The sequence below is a fragment of the Myotis yumanensis genome, unplaced genomic scaffold (assembly GCF_028538775.1).
Source record: "Myotis yumanensis isolate MYYU_CA2020_CCGP unplaced genomic scaffold, mMyoYum1.0.hap1 SCAF_10, whole genome shotgun sequence".
NCBI lineage: Eukaryota > Metazoa > Chordata > Mammalia > Chiroptera > Vespertilionidae > Myotis > Myotis yumanensis.
Window position 1 is genome coordinate 34,713,742 of NW_027223761.1, and position 18,373 is coordinate 34,732,114.

Below are 18,373 nucleotides of genomic sequence, written 5' to 3' on the forward strand. Positions count from 1 at the left end.
AGTATGCATTTATTCATATGATCCCATCTGAAAAACAGCTATTTTTAAAGGTAGCCAAATGAAAACCACATTCTCTGATTTTCCTTATTGTGAAATCACCCTCCACCAGAAAGGCATTTTGAAGTAATGAGGCTTTGTGAGGTGTGACTAAAAACAATGTGACTAATTTTTTTTTTTTTTTTTTTTTTTTTTTAGCAAACGCAGCAGAATACAGCCATCCAAATGAAGGTTGTTGTCTTCCAAGTAATTCCAAGACGCTCAAACATGTAAAAATCCTTTTAGGGAATTACTGGCCAAGTCTTGCTCTCACTGGTTTGCTTTCTGTTGATCATTCTTTCAGCATGTATTAGACACCACCCGGGTGCCAAGCACTCTGCCAGGCCCAGGGTATAGAGTGAGGAGAGAGATGCAATCTCATTGCATGTTTGATGAAGGAGGCCCCCTGGGGCCGGTGGAAAAAGTTAGCCCAACCTAGGTTTGAATCCCAGTTTAGCCTGTGCGGGTTGTGTAACCTCAGGCAACTTTCCTAAACTCTTTGAGTCACAGTGTCCTCATGTCTAAAATGAAGATGGTAAAACTGACTTCATAGGATTACTTTGAGGAGAAAAGCAGATAAAATGTGTAGTAACTAGCCATTGCAGAGACTGATACAGAGCCGTTGCTCAGCCGATGAGTGTTCCTGTGATTATAATTGTTTGATTTACATAGCTAGTTCAGCCATCTCTTTTGGGGAATTAGACTCTGAATGCACTTTTGGGAAAAAATCAAACGTTTTATTATGTGTATGTGGGTAATACAAGGTACAAAATTCAAAGTGTACAAACATTAGGCGATGGAAATGAAAACTTCTTTCTTCCCTTGCTCCTCTTGCTGCTCATTTTTCTCCCCGGAGATAACTGGTATGACCAGGATCTTGTATATTTACAGATTTAATTATATTTCTTGGAGATAGGTTCATAACAATACATTGGTTCCTGCTGCATCACTTTCATTTTTGAATGATTACATGGCGTTCAATTGACTGGATGTATCATAATTGATTTAGCCAGGCTCCTATTGGTTAACATTTGTTTCTAATCTTTGGCCATAACAACAATGCAGCAAACACCCTCCTTGTGCTCAGCTTTGACTAAGGATAATTAAACCAAAGGCAGCTCCAGGCAACATCATTGGAACAAAGTGACTGGTTGGAAGCAGAGAATGATGACCCGATTCTGGATTGTTTTCTCAAAATACATCTCACTATTCTATTCCTGGAATATTCATACTATTCCTCAAATGCTACCTACTAGAAAAGTGCAATGTCTGCATAATAATATTACAAGAACTTCCCAGCTGGCATGGCTTAGTGGTTGAGTAAATATGAACCAGGAGGTCACGGTTTGACTCCCGGTCCGGGCATGTGCCCAGGTTACAGGCTTGATTCCTAGTAGGGGGTGTGTGGGAGGCAGCCGATCAATGATTCTCTCTCATCATTGATGTTTCTCTCTCTCTCTCTCTCTCTCTCTCTCTCTCTCTCTCTCTCTCCCCCTTCCTCTCTGAAGTCAATGAAAATATATTACATTATTTAAAAAATAATATAAGAATGGTAGCATTCACCTGAAACCTATATAATTTTATTAACCAGTGTCACCCTAGTAAATTCAATAAAGAAAAAGAATGGTGGCATTCTAGTTCAGACATGACTGTCATACAACAACCCTTCCAAGATCTATAATAAATGGACACATTTTCCTGTGGTTGGCACCAAAGAGTCAAGGATACAGAGATTCCAGACAGCCCCTCTAGAAGCAGCTGTTAAGAAGATTTGCACTCCAATTTGCTGCCTCAGCTTGAAACAGTGAAATGTATTAAAATGTGCCACATCGGTTAACATGGGTTCAATTAGATGAAGCCTGCCAATTTGGAAGGAGGACAAGTGTTCCTTGGTGGCCATCTTTGCGGATGCCCAGGCCTGCACTAGCTGTGTGTGGAATTGAGTCAGAGAGAACCTATACGTGAGGTTCTGGCACAATCCAAGCACAACTGAAACCTGGGGATTAGCCTTCCTGGATGAATCCTTATTTCTGAATCACGAGAAAGGCCCACGTGAACAGGCGGCAGGGGATGGAAGTCTTTCTAAGAAGTCTCCTCCATCAGACGTGCACGCAGATCCTTAAATGAGCTCCATGCAAATGAAAACCGGTCCCAAGGACATCTTGAGCCAAAGAAAATTCTTGGTTGGGGTTGAAAAAATGTCAGATAAATAGTTTCTCCTTGCTTCTCAGCGGGCTCCGGCTATCGCTGCGATCCAGATCTGGCCTTCGAGCAGTTCTGGCAGGTTTATCTTGGACCAGCTGCTGTGATGAAATCGCAGTAATTCCAGGTTTCCCTCAAATCTAGACTGAGCCAAAGGCAATCTGGGCTTCTAGCATCCGGCTGACTTCACTGCCTCTCTCCAGTCCTTCCTCAGCTTTCAAGCTTCTGATTTTTTCTTTTTTTAACTGAGACAGGGGTGGTGGAGGAAACCCTTCCAGTGCAGCCCAGAAATGTGGAAAATGTTTATTTCAGGTTAATCCAGGAAACCTCTATGGAGCACCAGTGAGGGTTTAGGTAGGCCACCTGGTGTGACACTGACTGACATGGATTGTGTATCCTACAATATGCCAGGCTGTCCTTCAGGCTTCCTACACAAAAGATCTCATTTAATCCACCAACAGCACTATGAAGCAGAATCTGTTATTCCTGTTTTCCAAAAGAGCATGGTGGGTCTCAGGAAGGTTGAGTCTCTTCCTTGACCCCCAGCTGGTGTTTGAACCTGGCCCTAGCCTGAGTCTCAGGCCTCTGCTTGTTCTCGCTGTGCTTTGGCCCTGGCCATAAGCAAGAAGGCCTTAGATAGAGTCCTGGAAGAGAGACTGTGATAAGAAAAACTGAGGTGAACAAAAGGGAGGAAACTGAGACCCGGATTAGAGAAGGGAGAGGTGGGTGAGTAGAGTGTACTCACCCTGAGCCCAACCTCTGAAGCCCTTTCGGACCCTGGGAACCCAGTGGGAGGTTGTAGATGAAAAGGGGGTTCTATGGAAGGTAACCTCACAGGGTGACCTGATCATAAATTCCCAACTGAGCAGGTCATAGTCGGTAGTCACACCCCAGGCATATATGTTTTGAGAAAAGGCTTTAGCAAGCTCTGTCCATTGTTTCTGTGCATCTGGGTTAACATACCTTTGAAATGCCTCTTTTCAGTCCCCTCCTTCTAAAGCATGACCACTCTCAAAAGAGCATATCATCTTGTCAGCTATCCTGTATTTGAACCCTACCTTGCTTTCTCCCACCCTCATATAATCTTCCTTAAGTTCCCTCCTTAATTCCAAATGCATAAAAGAAACAGCACATTTATATTCTCTGGAGCATTTTAAGTCTTTCTTCCCAGCAATTGTCGTCAGTTTTGACTCAAATAAACTCATAAAAATTCTGCAGGTTTGGATGTTTATGTCCACAAAGTTGTTGACCAGATGTCACCAGAAAGTGCTGATTTGGGAACGTCCAGCAACTAGCACAGTGACTGAGGTCCTCTGAGAAGGTTCCCATCGCTCTTTGCCGAAGGGAGACGAGAAGGCTTCTTGAGAGCCTTTGATGTAGGAGTAGCACGTGCTCGAGGGGTTCAGTTCCAGACATGGTGACCCAGGGCTCTGCGAAGCCTGCAGTGGGACTCATTGGGGTTCCTGTAGGGATTTTATTGAATTTCTTAACATGCCTTTAAAACAGGCTTCCTGGCCCTGCCTGTTTTTGAGTGTCAACCTTTGAACCGGGAGGTCACATTCCCGGTCAGGGCACATGCCCAGGTTGCAGGCTCGATCCCCGGTAGGGGGCGTACAGGAGGTAGCCGATCAATGTTTCTCTCTCATCATCGATGTCTCTATCTCTCTATCCCTCTCCCTTCCTCTCTCTCTAAAATCAATAAGAACAAAACAGGCTTTCTGGGCTAGATGGGTATCTTGCTGCCTGTCCCTTGGATTCCAGGCTCCCACGAGGCTGGCAGCAGGCCTGTTGTAGGACACAAAGCAACCTCAGCCAGGGGAGGAGGATGGACCTGAGCAGAGTGCACCGCAGCAGCAGCCACAGCTTGTGCTGGTGCAGGAGCAGAATTCTCGTGGAGCCAGTGGGATCCTGAACCATACGATGGATCGAGAAAGACATGTCTCTCATTTTCACCTGGGGCATATTCTTGGGATCATCCTGAAGCAGCTCCAGAAGGCCCGGAGCTACCAGAAGGCTGGTGGTAACAAAGGCCTGACGTTCAGAATGGAGGAACTGCTGGATTCCAGAAAGGACTCACCCAGGACGCTGACCCGAGGAAAATGTATCTAAAAATGAAGAGAAAAGGAGTGTTTCGCTTCCCTGATTGTGGGTTCTCCCCCCCCCCCCCCGTTCCCCCCCTCCGCCCCCCGGCATTATCTCCAGCTGAGGAGGGGAGACATTTCAGTCTTTGGATTATTTTGTTGAAAACTTCGTGTGAGGCATCAAAGGCCAGAAGAAAACAATGAAACTGCTCAACTTTGTATCTCTTGGGCAGGCAAGGGCAGCCCCCACTAAGTAGAGCGAAAAAGATAAGGAGAGATGAACAAAAATTAATCTTATGACAATAACTTTTGAGACCTACACATCCACATACTAGCTTAACGTTATATGTTTTGTGTTTAATTGGTAACTAGCATATTCAGTAGAGTGAGAGGCACAGAGAAGAGGATTGAGACAGGGTGGGCTCTGAGTTTGGGTCTGACACCCATGAGGCAGGAGACTTTGGGCAAGTTACTTCTCGCCCATCAGTGTCACTTTCTTGTCTGCCAAATGGGACACAAAAAACAAAACACAACAAAACTGAATCTTGACATGAACATTATATACTCCCAGATGCCTAGCACATCATGTGTGCTATGTAATAGCAGCAGCAATAAAGTATAATAATAATAACCAAAGGTACCAGATTGTAAGCTCTTCTTTGTACCCCCAGCACCCTACAAACTGCTTGGCACATAGTAGGCAACCCCTAGACATTGGTTGCATTACACTGAGCTGGTTTGTTTGGTGCCAGCTATATGGAGCGCATTGTTCTAGATACTCTTGGGATTATAGAAGAGAGTGAGATGCTGGGTCAAGTCCAACAGATGAGGAGTCCAGTCATTTAGTTCTCAGTCTCCATGTTTTTTTTTCACCTGTAAGTCAGAGAAAATAGTGTCTGTCAGGAACAGAGATAGTAGGTCAGCTCCCCCCAGACATTCTCCCCTTTTTTCTTGCTGATAGGTCTCTGGTTGTACTGAGGGCTCTGTGCCCCAGGGAGACATCATACGGTAAATCCTCACTGTTCCAGGCCAGTCATCCCGCTGATCTCATTCTCTTTGCCTGTGATTGGTCTCAGTCCTGGCCAAGGAGGATGCCAAGAAAGCTTTTTTTGCTTAAAAAAAGAGGAAGGAGACACAGGGAGAAACAAAAGAAAACCAAACCAAACCCTGCTTCTTCCCCCCCCCCCCCCCCGCCCCCTCCCCCCCGCCCCGCCCCGGAGAATGGCAGAGCCGAGTGCTGGAAAGAACCTGGGTCCTTGGTGACATCATGGAGCCGCTGAATTCATCAGCCCTGGAATTCTTGTCACTAGATGGATTTTCCTTACTGTCTAGGCCAGTCAAGTCAGAACTTAAGTGCCTTGTTGTGAGTGAAGGCAGCCCAGATGATGCACTTCTCCAGGGGCTAGTTCAGGTTGGTTCCCCTCACTTCTCGTCTGGAAATAGAATGTCCATCTGCCCGGAATCTTGTAACAAAGGTCTGCATTCCTGCCTGGTGTGGGAACTTCGGGAGTTCCTTTCAAACTCTGGAATTCTCTACTCCTGTGCACTTGGGAGAGGAGCTCTGAGAAGCCAGGGGAAGGAGTTCCTTGGGGACACGAGGGCACTGGGAAGGAAGTGCAGGCCCTGGAAGCAGAAGCCCCGAGGTTGCTCCTGGGGATCCCATGGCCAGCCCTGCAGTTCTGGCGGAATCACATAAGCCCTTATAACCTCAGTCTTCTTACCTGCAAAAGGGGGCTGAAAGTAGCCTCTATCTCGGGATCAGGATTTCATGAGAAACCGCCAAAGTGCCTGACAATGTGAACTCCTACTTTGAGACAATTGCTCTAAAGCAGTGGTTCTCAACCTTCTGGCCCTTTAAGTACAGTTCCTCATGTTGTGACCCAACCATAAAATTATTTTTGTTGCTACTTCATAACTGTAATGTTGCTACTGTTATGAATCGTAATGTAAATATCTGATATGCAGGATGGTCTTAGGTGATCCCTGTGAAAGGGTCGTTCGACCCCCAAAGGGGTCGCGACCCACAGGTTGAGAACCACCAAAGGGGTCGCGACCCCCAGGTTGAGAACGGCTGTTTTAAAGAAAACCCTGAAACGCAGAGCAGAAAAGGCTTTCATTTCCCTGACTAGAAGCAGGGAGATGAAATACACTGTTGGGCTGGGAAACCCACAATGTGGGGGAAGTGGTGGTCCTCTCGAGGGAAAGATTTCATGCCCGCTTCCTCGCCAGCTTTCTCAAACAACACAACTCTTTCTAAGTGGTTACAAAGAGCAATGTGGCCGAGAGCAGAGGGAAAAAGAGGAGCCCCTTGGACAGTGGCCTGCAGCCCTGCAGCCGCGAACTATTAATAGCCTGTAAACCCTGGCAGAGGAGCCCAGCCCCTCCCACCCAGGGGGCAGCAGAGGGGTCAGAGCACTGCCTGACATGGCCTTGGAATACTGGTGACCCCTGCGGAGCTTTCTCAGTTAGGGAACATTTTTCCTGCTGGGCTGGGTCTGGCTGGGGCTTCCTCCTGCAGAACCCAGCCTGAGCTGCTAGCCAGGTTCACATCCTGCAAGCATTCACTGACCTCTCTGTGGGTCCTCCGGCCACACACTAGCAGCCTCCACACTGGCGATCTCATTGCATTCTCACAGCATTGAGCAAGCTATTTTATTTTATTTTTTAAAAATATTTTTGTTGATTTCAGAGAAGAAGGAAGAGGGGAGAGAGAGAGAGAGAAAGAGAGAGAGAGAGAGAGAAACATTAATGATGAGAGAGAAGAATCACTGATCGGCTGCCTCCTGCATGCCCCCCACTGGGGATCGAGCCTGCAACCTGAGCATGTGCCCTGACTGGGAATCGAACCATGATCTTCTGGTTCATAGGTTGACACTCAACCACTGAGCCACGCTGGCCGAGTGAGCAAAGCTATTTTAGAGAAACAGAGCCCAGCTTCGAGGGGGTCATGACCTGTTCAAGGAAAGGAACTTTGGTTCTAGAACCCAACCCACCTGTCTCCAAGTCAGTGCTGCACTGTGAAGTCTGGGAGACTTCTGGGCCTTCAGTATGACCCTCCAAATCCCTTGTCATGCTGGCAAGAAGAGGAAGGAACCCAGGGTAGAGTGAGCGAGAGAGGGCAGGACAAAGCCAGCCTAGCACCTGGACTTGGGCTCAGAGGAGCTGATGTGCCCATTGGGGCTGCTCTGGCGGCGAGGGGGCTGGAGGCTCATGGAGCAGACAGCGCCCTTCTTTCCCTTCCTTTGCATAGTCACGCCTGATTTTAATGCTTTCAGGCTTAGAAAACCTAGAGACCCTTCCTGGTTCCTGAATGCAGGACAAAGACAGTCTCTTAGCTTGGCATTCCAGGTCCTTCACAACCCAGCTCCCATACCTCTTTCAAAACACACCCTCCTCTGTGCCATCTGTTCCCACATAGACCTGTTTACAGGTTCCGGGATAGCCATTTAAAGAGCAAGAATCGTGCCCCTACCCCGCCCCCCCCCCCCCGGCCCCCCCGCCCCCTGCGGCCTGGTCTAGCATCTGGAGCAGCTATGATGTGCAGGAACTGCAGGAAGAACTGTCACCCTTGTCAACTGGGTCCAGACAGCCAGGCTAGGAGGGATAGAGCCCAGGACATGGGACCAGGAGTCCACAGACAGAGGAAGGCCCGGACTGGCCCGTCCCACTACAGGGCTGAGTTCTGGAGATCCTGGGAGATCCTGGGTCGGGAACGCTTAACCTCTCCTTTCAGATGTGCTGGGCCTAGATCCAGGCTGCTTTGTCTGTGTCTCCAGGCTGGCTCTGCGAGCTTCCCCAGACTTTTCTGCCCCTGGTACCCTGCTCAGTCCTTTCTGGTGATTTTATTTTCGGAGAATCCTAGGCTCTGAGTCCATCTCCAATGGGTTAGGCCCAAATATTAGACTGCGAGTGTCAGTCTTTCTAGGTCTGAATGGCAGAGCATCCCATGCAAGAATGACAGCGTGAACACTTACCAAGTGCTGGCATGGGGCCAGAGTGTGCTGGGAGCCGGTGCCCAGGAAGCACATTCAGAAAGGAACCCATCTACCTAAGATGGCATTAAAAAAATATATTTTTTATTGATTTCAGAGAGAAAGAAAGAGATAATCATGGATCGGCTGCCTCCTGCATGCCCCACACTGGGGATCCAGCCTGCAACCTGGGCATGTGCCCTGACTAGGAATCGAACCGTGACCTCCTGGTTCATAGGTCAACGCCCAACTACTGAGCTACACTGGCCGGGCCCTAAGATCTCATATTTTTTCTCTAACAAAGAATAGGAAGTCGGGAGTTTCTTTGGTTGGCCGGTTCTGTAAAGTAATATCATTAAGCTTATAGACAGAGTCTACCTAGTTTGGCTACCCTCATCACCAACACCCGGAGCTCCTGAAAGGATTACAGAAAGATTTGCTGGGAATGACTGACCCCACACTCAGCAGTGAGAACAGTACCCAGTTTGTACTGCCTCCCAGTGCACCACGGGTGGGGCGGGGTCTGAGAGTTGCAGGGGGAGTTATCTCTGCAGGACTCAGGCAAGACTCCCCTCCTTCCAGCTTCTGTCATTCCCGGCCTTGGGTCTCACTACCGAGTTTTCACCGGGATGGCTCTCCCGCGGACCTGCAGGGCGGTGTCGGGATCGGCAGTGATTGAGTTTGCTCTGAGCACCGTCTTGGTGAGTTAGCTCCCATGGAGGTCACTTCTGTCCAATCAGCCGGCCCTGCTAGTACCACTCCAAACCCCCAGGACTGCAGCGCTCAGAGTTTGGGGAACTGGATGTCTGTGTTCTCAGTCCCAATCAGCACACGCTCCCTCCTGCTGCGGCGCTGGTGAGTTAGCCCTTCCTCTGCCTTTGATGGGAAGTCATTTCTCTCCTGTGACTCCTCAGCCCTGGGGGGAGCTGTGAGCAGGCAGCACTGCTGTTTGCACCCTTGGGTGCATGCGCTTATCCACGTTCTGAGTCCTCATGGAAACCCTTTACAGTGGGGGTTATCTTCCTCCTTCACAGGTGAGAGGAGACTCAAAGAGAAGCTGCAGGTGGTGGCAGAGCTGGCACTGAACCCAGGACGGCTGGCTCTGCATCCAATTCACGTCCCTCGGCAGCTCGCGAGAAGCCAGCCCCTCACCCAGGGAGAGCACCCGCTTGAGGGTTGGCCCTACCTGCCTATCCCGGCCACCAGGCACTGGGAAGCCACCAGGCGCCCTATGAAGTCGTACACACTCTCTCTGAGCCTTGCTGAGCAGGCAGGGAGACCGAGGGCTTCGGCTGGTACGTGCTTTGGACCAGTGACAGTCCTGCTCTGCCCCGTGGCTGAGTCACCCCTGGACGTTCACTCCGGGTCACTCTATGGTCTCATGTGACTTTTCTTACAGCACTTCTGGGTTTCTTGGGGACCTTCCCAGCCCTTATTGAAGGGGACTTGTTTTCTAGGCAACCCATCTCCCTGAGCTCACTTGCTTTTTCATTTTGCAAGTATTTTCATGTCTCACTAAGTGCGTGTCATTTCTCTCCAGGTTCTGTGTCTCTAAGAAAGGAAAGAGCCCTGCTTAATGGGAACACGTGGTATGCCAGGCCCTGACACATCATCTCCTGTGTTTAATCCTTACAACAAGCCTGTGAGCGGGTATCCCGTTTTGACAGAGGATTGAATGCCTTTCTTTCCCTAGCTAATACATGGCAGAGGCAGAATTTGAACCTGGGCCTTTTAGCCACACCTTTCCCGTATACCCCTTGTCTCCTAAGGACGTTAGTTCGGATCCTGCGGCCACCACTTAAATTCACACTTGAACTCTGCTGTCTCCAGGCTGGCTCTCTCAAGCTGCCCAGACTTTCCTCTTCGGCCCCAGGTGCCCTGCCCAGGAAGCCCTTCTTTCTGGTGATCCTATTTGCTGAGCATCCTGGACTCTGAGACCTGGAAGGGACTTCAGAAGCCACCCAGTCCCTCTCCTCTGGAGCTGGAACCTCCTGCCTGACCCTCAGCCTCCTTGTAAAGATGAGCAGGACAGAGATTGCTTCCTTCGTTTGGGGATGAGGAAATGTCTTCAGAGAGGGTGTGCTGGGTATTCTCTCTCCTCCCCCTGCTTCCTAACTTTCTCTCTCCATCAGTCTCTGCGCCCAGGAGCCACTGGCAGGAGATGGAGGGAGAGCCTGAGGAGAAAGAGGGGGTGTTCATCCCCCTGTTCCCTCGCTGCCTGGTCTCAGGGAGGCAGTAGTGAGTCAATTCCTCACCGAAAGCCCTGGCTCCTATTTGGCGGCCCTTTCTTGTAGCTCTAGATCTTATTGGGTCCCTGGCACGGTACCAGCTGCCCAGTACTGCTGCTCTCCAGTGCATCGGCATCCCTCATGGCTTCCCTCAGCCCTGCCCCCAACTTTGAAAAGAATCCCTTTGTTAAATGCTCATCCACATGAACAGTCCCATGTTCATCTTTTTCATTCCTTTAGATCAGGCCCTCCATTTCCTACAGAGACTCACCTGACAGGTGAAGTGACTTTCCCAAGGTCTCTCGGCAACTCGGGCATGCAGGGGGATTGGGGTGGAGCTGGGTCTTGAACACCGGTCTCAGGGCTCCTTGTCTGATGATGAACCTCATGGTGCCACTTGGGCTGCCCTGCTTTCCGGCCCAAACTCTTCTGTCCAAGACTGAGCACCTGTACAGCTTGTCCCTTGCACACATTCCTGGGCACAGCATTGCCCACCCGGGGTCACTTTGAGGGACTTCTTCTTGGCTTTTATGAGGCCAATATTGCTGAATGTATAAATACCCCAGGTCCAGACCCTGCACTTTTTGTTCTGGCTGACCCCACCTTCTCCAGGGCTGTCCCTGCTGGTCCAGGTGCAGTGTAGTCCTTCAGCTGCCCTCAGAGCCCAGCCCTTGAGGACTTCTTGGCCTGGGGCTCATTGCTGAATTCCAGGGATTTCCCTGAAGCTTCCAAGCTGCCAAGCTCCTGGTCACTAGCTGGGCAGGTGACCAGAACCACCCCCTGCTGCCTGATGTTGGATAGTGGACTCCATGTCTCCCTATGGACTGTCTCCCCCCAGGTCCACCCCATCCAAACCTTGTCTGAGCTTCACAAACCATTGAGTGCTGCCGCCCTCCAACTACCCTCCATGGATGGGCACCTGATCCCCTGGCCTCTGCCATCAACAGTGGATGAGATCTGGGAACTCTGTCCCTTTAAGGAGAACCACAACCAGTGGCCATGTTCGGAGCACAAATGCTGGTTACCCCCCTCCCCATTCCACACCCCCGGCCCTGGAGAAGGAAAGCAGGAAGCCAAGGCTGGGCATGATGTCAGAACCTCAGTCAAGCAATCTGGACTCATGATCAGCAATGATTCCTTTGGGAAATAAGAGTGCCAGGCAGGGAAACTGAGGCAGAAACTCAGGTGTGCTGGGGGAACAGCAAGAGACCGCTGCTCAGATCCACAGCCTCTAAGACTCGGCCACTGGGCAGGAGAGTCCCCGGTGGGCTCAGGGCCTGAAGGAGACTGAACTTGCAGGTAGAAGCCTCATTGCTTGAGGTGCACGGGGTCCTGGGGTGTATGTGCTCATGTGAGTGCAGTGCAAAGGGGCCCCTGGGGACTGGTAGGCCTGCCTTCCTGGTTTTCCGCCATTCCTCTTTCTCGCCTCTGGGGAGGTACCCCTTCCTTCTCTCTCCTGGCTGGTGTATCAGGAGGCTTTTATACTCCTATCTCCACCATTTACCTCCTCCTGGAAGGCCCCTACTGCCTCCTCCGTGAGTCAGCAATTCGGACTCAGTCAGTGCAGAGAGCATGAGTGTGACACATTCCTGTCACCTTTGGGGACATCCCTGGGGAGTGTCAGAGCATTGAGTTGAGATCTTGACTGGACAACCTCTGGCATTCCTGGGCTGCCCTGAGGAATGTGGGAACTTGATCTGCAAAAAGAGCAATTCTACCCAGGGGCTGCGCCTGGGAGCACAGGCCTCTCCCACAGGGGACTTCCCCAGGAATCCTTCCTCAGACGTCTGGTAGATGTCATAAACAATCCAAAGGCCTCATCTTCCCCAACCAAAATGCCAGAAGCACGGTGGCCAGTGCAAGGATTCCAGGCTCAGGGGTCACGCAGGCCTGGGCTGGAATTTGCCTCCAACCATTCTAAGCTGTGTCACCTGGGCAACTCATTTCTCCCACCTGTAACATGTGAACGTAATTACACCTCCCTCAGAGGGTTGTGGTGAAGATTGGGGGAGATACATACAAAGTAGGTGCTCACACATTTCGGCAATTTTAATATTGTTCCACAAAAGTGGAGGGCATCGGGGTCCACAGCCCCTAGGGCCAGCTCCGCCACCAGTCAGCTCCGCGGCCTTGGCAGCCTGTCTCCCCTGTGAGCTGGCAGGGCTGGATACCATGATTCTCAGCACTGAGACCCTGTGAGTCTTTCCAAGTGGGCGCAGGTGGGGTTCCTGCGCAACAGGCTCTGATGGAGGTTTGTTTGCATACAGGGGAGCCATGGCAGGAACACCTGTGAGGGAACAAGATACACCTGTTGGGAGGATAGATCAGTGGGGCAATATTTATGTAGGAGCAGGATCGGCAGGGAGAGAAGCTGAACTGTGAGGCGGCTGCAGGGCTGCCTCCACACCCTGGCCTGGAGCTCTGAGGCTGGGACGGCCCTTCAGGGACATCCTGGACGGAAGCAAGGTACTGGCTTTGTGTCCACACAGACTAGTGATTGATCCCCAGAAGAGGTCATGTCGGCTGGGATCTGGCAGCTTCCTTGGCTGAGGGTGGGGCAGGGGAGCGGGGAGGAATGAATGCCGTTCCATCTCTGGACTCTTCTGGAGGAGAGGCTGGTCTGCTGGCTTCTCGGGCTGGCCTGGTCTGACCTGGTCTGACCTTCCCCAGCCAAGGAGAATCAGTGTCTGTCCCTGAACACTCGCCCTCTGCCTGGGGCTGCCAGAAACCCTGAAGGCAAAAGCTGAGGAATTTGAAGTATTTATGACTTCGCAGGATTGTTCCCAAACTGCAGGCTGCTCTGAAGAGCCTTCTGGATTTCATTGTGGTTGCTTCTGGGCTCTCAGAGCCTGGCCAAGGGCTCCCTGGGCCTCGCCTTCCTTCCGGGGCCACTGTCTGGCTGCAGGGTCGTGGGCCTCTGTGAGGCTGGCTGGACAATGTGTGGGTGTTGGGAACCTTGCCTGCCCAAAGGTGCAGCACAAAGGCCAGATTCGCGCTTCTTGCCCTTTCTAGAGGGTCATCGTGGCCATGGCCACTTAAGCTCTGTGGGTTTGTTTGCTCGCTCATCTCCCACGCGCTTGTTATTGCCTGCAGGGCCTAGGGTAGGGCTTTTCTAGAGAACAATGGCTCCACCTGAGCAGAAAAACCTGCCTTACTATAGCCAGTGTTTCCTTCCCTTGTGTTTGTATGGTAGCTACTACCTTCTGATCCTGCCTCCTTTCCCTACCCCATTGCAGCTAATGGGCCCAGAAGTGGGTCTTGGGCCTAACCAGGGCCAGTGATGAGCATTATTGGGCACTTATTTGAGCCTTGTATTGGTATCCTAAGCTATAAATCCTGTGCAGTGACACAGTGACAAATAGCTTTCCTTTCTCTGTTCCTGCTTCCCTCCCACTCCACTGCAGACATCACTGGGCTGGATTGATTAGTAATGTCTGCTGTGAGTATATGAGGAGCAGAGTAAGCATGAGGCTATTCGCTAACCCTGGTCTTAACGCTTATAGGAATAACAACAACAATAAGAATTCCAATCTGCCATGGAGCTGTCAGTTTCACTGAATGTCCACAGCCACACTCTGGTTCAGCCCTCTTGACAAGGCTGGGTTATAGACCAGGGTGCGTGGTCTGGGATGGTCACTAGTGTGGTTAGAGCGGTTTCAGAAGGGAGGCCTGCACAGGGTGGGGTGGGAAGGGGACACCATCTGAGTCAGGCAAGCAGAACCATGCCCAGTGCTCAACACGTGACAAGCCCCTCTTACATCTCGCTATGACAAAGAGGCTCAGAGAGATAAAGTGGCGTGCCCAGTAACACAGCAAGTGCCAGCACTTGAACCCAGATCCTTTCCTCTAAATAGAAGTTCTCAGGGGTCCTGACTGTACCTTAAAAAATGTACGTGTGCCCTCTTCTCTTGGACTGTCCTGGGGGTGTAACCTGACTCTGACACATTAAGAAAATCTAAGAAAAGATCATTGCTGTGTGTGGCTTGCTTTCTCCTCCCGGGAAAGCCATTTTGAAATATGATCTCATTGAGCTATTGTCAATATGCATCAATATGGCACCTCTAACTTTTCAAACAGCATTTGTGCAGAGACCAATGTGAGTAACCCTGGGTCTTGCGTGGAGGAAAGAGACCCTCAGTGGAGACCATTCCCATCTGGGCACAGGCCATGTCGAAGCCGCGTGTCCTCAGTCAGGGGCTGGGCTGGGCCTGGACCTTGAGTCAGGATTGCTGTCATCATGTTTCTTTGGTTCCCCATGACTGCGTCCACTGATGCCCCCAGTTGCAGACACAGGTGCCAACACCCTGACTGGGAGTTGAGGGTGGTAGGGGAGGAAGATTGGAGAGGTAGGATTCATGGGCAGGCAGCGCTCAGAAGCCCTGGAAAGATTTGGTTATTAATGACCCAGAGTCTACCTGGAGCACCTGGGCACTTTGATGGCAGCACCCTCTTCCCTGGTTCTTATCCAGCTCACAGGCCTCCTGCCTCAACCCCTGCCCTGCACCACAATTTCCCAGTGGGCTCTAAAGGCTGGTCTGGCCAGTCCCCTTTCTGGGCCTATTCAGACCAGTCAGCCCCCTGTGAATGGTGGCACCTCCCCAATCTCAAGCTTTGCTTGCTGCCTGGGCTTCGCTCTACCTGCTGGAGTCCTTCGCTCACCTCCCGCCTCCCCTTTGAAATCTCAGCAGTTCTGGCTGCTTTCCCTGGTCAGCAGGGGTCAGCTGTTCCAGCCCCTAGCCCATGTAGGCCTCCAGCCACATAGCTGTGCTCAGTCCATCTCCTGCTTTCTGCCCAGAGCTGGACAGCCCCCTGAGTCCCCAGTCCAGGACGACAGGCCATTTCTTTGCTGGAGAGGAAGTGAGGCTTCTTCAGGTGTTCATACCTGCACTTCTTCCCAGAGCACCCCAAATAACCAAATGTTTGACAGGAAAAGACACAGAACATTTCCTCAAAAGAACATCTTTGGAGTTTTGTTAAATGTTTCTTCATTCTATTTCAGTTTCCTGTGGTCGGTTAAGGAAAGCCCTACCACTCCCCTTCTACCAACCAACTGAATAGAAAGGCCTAAGAAAGAAAGGCAAGAAGGAACACAGTATTTGAGATGTTCAAAGAAACACTGATCCACTTTGCAGTCAAACCCCATTAACATGCTCTTGACTCCTGTCTCCAGCCCGTGGGGTAGTCAGGATGATAGGGACACGGAGGCAGCAGGGAGCTGTGGAGAGGACCAAGACCTCTGAGTCCCACCTGGAGCTTCTTTGGACCTCTGTTTTCTCTTCTGTAAAAGAAGGATAATAGCAGCACCTCCCTGAAGGGTTGCTGAGGTGTCTGTAGGAGCCCAGCCTGTTCTGGTACGTGGTTAGAGTCCAACCATAGTTTCCTTTACTGCTGGAGCTCATCCCTGAGTCAGAAAGGGGCTTGGAGCTGAGCTTTCCTGAGAGGGAGCATTTGAGCCCTTACAAGCATGGGTTACGTATGACACAACCAAAGGGGGTCTGATCCCACAGGCAAGCGGCTTAGCAGGATCCTAGCAGGGTTTGTGCTGGAAGGGGTCAAGACCAAGAGGAAGCAGCATGGGAGGAGATGCGGCCCAGGCCCATGTGGAGTCTGACCTGGGGTCAGAGGAAGGTAGCAGGGCTTGAAGTCACTAGAGTGTTCACACGTGGGGACGAGGCCGTGTTTGTGTGTTCTCTGCGGTATTCTCTTGGACCTAGCACAGTGATTGGCACCATAGGAAATGTTTAAATATTTATTGAACTAAAGAAGAAGAAATGAATGAATGACAACATTCTCAGTCAGAGCCTGATTGTGTCAGGAATTCCACTTAAAAACAAGGCAAAGGAGAGCAACTGCTGGCAGGAAGCAAAGGTTCTCTGGCAAACAGACGTTGTCTGTCTGGATGCAGAGTCAGCGATTGGTCAGGCAGAACAGAACTGGATTCTAGTGGCCTTGAGCAGACAAAGGGATTCTGGTCTGTGGACAGTGGAAGCCACTAAGGTTGTGAGAAAGACTGAGTTCACTGTATAAGGACCTGAACTGGAGCTGGGCTGCCTGAGCGCAAAGCTGAGCTCTGACACTTCCGAAGTATGTACGGTAACCTGTGTTAAGTCACTAAATCTCTCTGTGCCTTCAGTTTTGCATATGTAAAATGAAGATGAAAATGGTACCTGCCGTGTAGGGTTGTTGAGAGGATTAAGTTAGATGATTTGTGTAAAGTGCACAGGGTAAGTGCTCAATTAGCACCACTGTTTGCATTATTTGAGGTGGGGAGTGTGTGAGATTTTCTGAGCTGCGTTTCAAGAAATTTAAGCAGGGAACATGGGTAGAATGGTTTAACCCAAAGGGAAATGAGTTAAGGGGTCATTGCACTATCTAGGCATGAGAGGTTGAGGTCTAAATAGGGGAATCATTGGCGGCCTGAAGAACTGGGATCAAAGCAAAGCCGGTGGTTCATGAAGAAGCAATCAATAGAACTGATTGGCTGTGTTGGAGGGGGAGTTCAGAGACGGGGAGCAGAAAATTCAGAAATCCCTGAAAATTCATAAAATGCATCTGAAAGGAAGGGCACCTGGGAAGGTTATGGCTTCTCTGGATGAGACAAAGGCTGCCTAAAGAAGGAGCGGGGCCGTAACCGGTTTGGCTCAGTGGATAGAGCATCGGCCTGCGGACTGAAAGTTCCCGGGTTCGATTCCGGTCAAGGGCATGTACCTTGGTTGCAGGCACATCTCCAGTAGGAGGTGTGCAGGAGGCAGCTGGTCAATGTTTCTCTCTCATTGATGTTTCTAACTCTCTATCTCTCTCCCTTCCTCTCTGTAAAAAATCAATAAAATATATTAAAAAAAAAAAAAAAAGAAGGAGCGGGTATGGAAAGGAGAAGAATTCAGTTTGGGGTGTGCCAAGTTGGACTTGAGGTAGCTTATTCAGGAAGAGATGTAAAACGACATGCTCATCTGGATGAGGGAGGTGTTGGGGCTGGAGGGAGACCAGGTGGTGGTAGAAGCCCAGGAGAGATGTAAGGAGAGAAGTATGAAGGACGTCCCCAGGGAGCATTCACATTTAAGGACTGGAGAGAGGAAAAGAGGCCACCTAGGAACACACAGAGCAGCAGCCAGAGCTGGGAGAGAAGCAGAAGAATGCAATAATTCTGCTGGAAGGAGGCCAGCCCAGTAGATGCTGACCACTCAGAGAACAATTTCAGTTTCTAGAAAACCAGAGGTGGGCTGGGGTGGGGGTGGGGGTCCACAAAAGAAAAGAGAAAGGAAGAAAATGGAATTGGCATGGAGCTGTACACTTCCAGGAGAGTGTCTTAAGGAAAAAGGGAGCCAGGGCAGAAGATGGACTGCAGGGAGAACTGGCTCAAGGGCAAGTCTTTTTTCATCCTAGAAATTTGCATGATTTGAAGTGGAATATCAGATGCTAGAGGAGGGAACCAGTCCTAGAGGAGGCGGGTGGAGGAAGGGGCAGCCTGGGAATTTATGCAGGAAGAAGTGAGAGGCAGTGAGAAGAGATGTTGAGATGCTATGGAAAGAACATGACACACGTTGATTTCATGGTGAAAGAAGAGGTAAAGACTCGGGTTAGAGAAAGAGGGAGGAGGGATATAGTGAGAAGATAGGGAATAGGTATTTGTGGAGATGAAGACAATCCGTGAGAGATGATTTGCAGGAGTTAGGGAGCACTCACTGGCAATTGAAGGATGACTGAGTAGTTAGCTGGTGTGTGTGTATGTGTCCATCCTGTGATTTTCTGCAGCAATCCAGTGCTTGGGAACAGGAGTAGAGACATCTACTAATAGGATTGACCAAAAGGTGATTTGGAGAAGCAAGAATACGTTGAGTGTGAAGACAGAGTCCAA

The 18,373-nt window shown here is 50.4% G+C and overlaps 1 long non-coding RNA gene across 3 annotated transcripts in view; it reads left to right on the forward strand.

Moving 5' to 3' along the window:
• Positions 1–18,373, forward strand: part of LOC139017202 (uncharacterized) — a 425,767-nt gene that overhangs the window by 75,658 nt on the left and 331,736 nt on the right. For 2 of the 3 annotated variants that reach the window (XR_011472832.1, XR_011472831.1), the window contains one exon: positions 196–861. This is a non-coding gene — a long non-coding RNA (uncharacterized lncRNA). Of the gene's footprint in view, positions 1–195; positions 3,154–18,373 lie in introns of those variants that run through there. The other variant, XR_011472833.1, reaches the window with a different exon arrangement.